We start from the raw sequence: 4,450 nt of genomic DNA on the forward strand, positions 1-4,450 counted from the left end.
GAACATGTACGACCAACTTGATGGTCACTAACAATGAAGGTCAACATTTCCCTAACGGCAACAACTAGGGTACCTTGTCCAAAGAAGCATCTGAGGTTAATCATCATCTCGCTATGGACTTCATAGTCTACAGGTTGTGCTTACCATGAGAGGTAAGCTTCTTTCTTCACAAAGTTCCATTAGCAGAATCTTATATTTTGATATTCATCTGCATTATCTAGTGGTTTCAGGTTTATCTCTGTTAAAACTTGGTCGGAGAATGATATACCTAACCTGCTCAATGAACCCAATCGAAGATTGCTAAGGATGGTATTATTCTTTTGTATGATATAGAAGTTTGTCTCTATTTTTTTGTGATGTAAGTTTTAATTTATTTAAGACTTTCTGGCACTTAATGTTATGTAACACTTGATGTTATGTAAGACTTATTTTGGTTAATGTAATATTTAATGTTATGTACGTAGATGATTTTATGATATATATATAAAATAATATAAATATATATATCCAATTAAATCATTTCTCCAAAACATGATTCATATATACAAATTATAAAATTTATATATCGAAAATAGCACTAATTTTGTGTTACAATAAAATGTATTATAGCATTTTGATTAGTGTTATAATATAAAAATGTTAGCGTATGTGGGCTATTTACCATGGCTATCGATATCAAAACATTTATGATATCGCTATGAAATATTTATATTAATATTTTTTGAAATACATTTTGTGTTATACCCTTTTAGTTATACTTATTTACAAAGTCAATCCGAACAAAATAATAACTAAAATATGACAATTCAAAATCGAGTACTGAATTAATATGTCTATAAAATCGTTACACCAATTTTATTCTTAAAATACCTCTTCTAAATTTATTTCTATTTTCCTAAATCAATTTTTGTTTATATACAATCTTTACATTTAACATCATATTCCTAAATTGATATTGTGAATCGGGTATTAACCTTATAATATATCTCCACTTCATTGCTATTTTCCTTTATCAATTAAAATCTTACAATCATTTCTTATAATTAATTTAAAATACTATATAATATGGTTATATAGCAGGACGGGTTATAAGACTTGATGGGTTTGAATTAACATTAGTATAAATTAAAAATAATTTAAATTCGATGTTAAAATACGGGTTAAATTCTCATTTAATTATTTGGTCAACACTACAAATATTAGAATATTAGACATATCAAATCAAATCAAGGTAATTTAACTAAATTCTGTAAAATAATTTAAATCATTAGCAAAATTGTGTCTTATTTAGATAATATCTTATTTATTACTTATTATGTATTTTATTATTTCTACTAATAATGAACAATCCAAATACTAATTAACTAAACATAACAAACAAATAAAAGTTAAAATTTTATTATATAAAAAAAATTGTGTCGCCGTGTACCGCTAGTTAAAATCTAGTGTATGATAGCATTTTTTGCGCTAATAATGTACATGTTTCTTCTAGTAAACCTAACCAATCGTCTCTTGATTCCTGTAGAATGTTTGTCAAGTGATTGGGTAACCCTAAATGTTCTTGTAGATTTATCTTCATAGAAACGAAAAATTGAGAACTCAGAACGATTGGGGATTATATGGTTTTTATTGGGGTTAAATGTTCGTCTGCTTACCCTCTAATTATGTTACGATTGAAATACGAGATTATGATCAGCTCAATATGCGGACTTTAAAAATTTCAATAAATTAATTAAAACTAAATATAACAAAATGTATATTAATATTTTTGTTATAAGTAAATCTAGAAATTTTAATTTAAAAAGAAAATATTTTTTCCCTAATACATTAATTTGTTATTATAGTATTTTAAATTTATTGCAACAATTATTACAATAATCTACGGCGCAAGCAATTCGATGGCATAGTAGAGATCGTTCAGTTGGGTGAAATCCAACCATGCCTCTGTCGATTGTTGCAGTATGTTACTAACATGATTGGGTAAACCTAATTGTTGTTCTTGTAGATTAATAGCAGCTGCCATGAAAAAAACTAAAAAGATCAAGAACTCGTTTGTTTTGGGAGAGAGAGATGATTAGGGTTTCTGATTTTGATAGATGATTGGAGTTTACGATTTTGACTTTTAGGAGATGGTTGGGGATTAAGAAAGAAATAACTGAGAACTCGATTAAAATACGGTCTAATCCTGATTATATGGTTTTTAATTTTTTATTGGTTCAAATCAATGTCGGTTTACTCTCTATTTAGGATCGGTTCAATATGATGATTTAAAAAAAAAAAAATTAATTAAAGAGTAAATTAAATATAACAAAATATGTATTAAACTCTTTTTTTGTTATAAAACCTATAAGCAAATAGAGAAATTTTTCTTTAACAAGAAAATAATTTATTTGTTTTTCCCTAATACATGAATTTGTATCTATAGTATTTTAAATTTATTGTATCAATTAGTAAAATAATCTACTACAGTTAAATTATATATCACCAAACTTTTTGCAAATATATTAACCATTATTATTATTATTATTATTATTCTTGTCAAATCTCAAAAACCTGATTTCACAATCTCCACCTAAAATATGGCTTCACAATTTTTTTTTTACGAAATGTTTTACATAAATATCATCTGTCAAACCATATCTTATTTCTATCCATGTAAAATTTTACAATACTTTTTATCACTAAAAATGTGTTTTTACACCCTAAACATATTTTTACTATTAAAATATGTTTTTTGTACTACCTATAAAATGACTTTATGAACACATTAAACCAATTATATTTTTCAATTTACTTTTACTTTGACATACTTACTTTTACTTTAACCATCATTTTCGCCTTATATATCAAGTGAGAATAGAGGTATTTCTAATGGTTTTACCTAACTCAATTAGAAAACAAGTTTAGGTGTTGTCCTCTTAAGAGATTAAATGTTATGAATTGCGTGTTTTTTTACCGCGAATGTGACCAAATTAAGTGGTTGGCTTACATGTGAATCTATTTTCATGCAGATCATGTCTAGATGTTTTTGACTTGCTGACATAGTAATACCAAGTATTTTAAATGCTTGATTAGTGAACCTTACTTAGTTCAAGGTAATGGTTTACACCGCCAAAAGCATATTAGGTTTTACTTTGATCGCCTGCTATTCGAAGATTCTATAATATGACATTGTTTACTGATGTAGTTGTATAAATTGATCATTCTAAAAGATTGAAGATTTTAATAATTTTTTTGGAGAACGATTCCTAAATGGCTGCAAATTAGAAAAATGATCCCCAAATTAGAAATTTTATTTACTCTCTAGTCTTCTCGCCTGCGGCTAGCAAAAAGAAATACCACTATCCTGACTTTTCTTCTTGCAGCTACCCAGTTACTCTATTGAGCTGTATATTATTGGCTGGCTCATCCAAGTTTCAATTGTATCTTTCTTTATTTGAGATGGTTACAACAAATGATTTCTCAAAATTTGCTAGGGATTTTCCACTCTGCTTTGATTAACTGGCGATGTACATGTCGCAAGTCTTCTTTACTTTACTTTTACATAAAATAACAATATTAGGATATAATAACTAATAAGCATTTCATTCTTGATTAATGTCATCGTAAACGGTTAGCATGGACGTTGGCGGCTGAACATTTTTCTGCTTTACAAAAAAAATATTTCATTTTTTCAAACATTTTTAAGAATTTTCAAGTTTAAAGTCACTGAATGGGTAAGTCACCAATCCCTAAAACCGTACTTAATATATATCTCAATTCTCAACTATAGCTAGCTTATATACTTTAAAATATTATTCCAATACGGTAAATAGTAATACACTTACATGTGTTACATGTCAAAATGGTTCTCTTTCTACAGCAGAGGAAACAATATTTAAATACAAAATTGGCAAACAAATTTTCTAAAAGTAACACTACAACTATGATATTGGCGTAATAGTTTATGCAAGAAAAACAGATGTTCAAATCCGAACTCAATAGATTGAAATAAATTATCTTCACATACTAATACTAGTACTATACTACTATGGAAATTACTACTCCAAATCCAAATCTCTTGATATATACTAGCCTATGACTTGTAAATGTAAATAGTTTTCATGAGCTTGACCTATTCTATGAACTCAAGTTGTTACCTAATTCAAGAACTAGGATGTCTCTACTAAGTTAATATTCAAAGAATGGTTCATGCAACGTAAATTGAGGATTAAACGATGTCTTGTTTGGCGAAAATGAATAAAATTATATGTTAAAGAAAATAAAGAAAAAAAAACATAAATTGAGGATAACTTTTTTTTTTCTTTGTATTATTGTACTATTTTCAGCAACATGTCGGATTTAGATTTCGGAAATGACACAGCAATGAAACTGGTTAAACCATTAGACTAACATTGTTTTATGTTCTTTCTCAAAAAAAAAAAAAAAAAAAATGTTTTATGTATTTCGC

The sequence above is a fragment of the Camelina sativa genome, chromosome 19, assembly GCF_000633955.1.
Source record: "Camelina sativa cultivar DH55 chromosome 19, Cs, whole genome shotgun sequence".
In the NCBI taxonomy this organism is placed as follows: domain Eukaryota; kingdom Viridiplantae; phylum Streptophyta; class Magnoliopsida; order Brassicales; family Brassicaceae; genus Camelina; species Camelina sativa.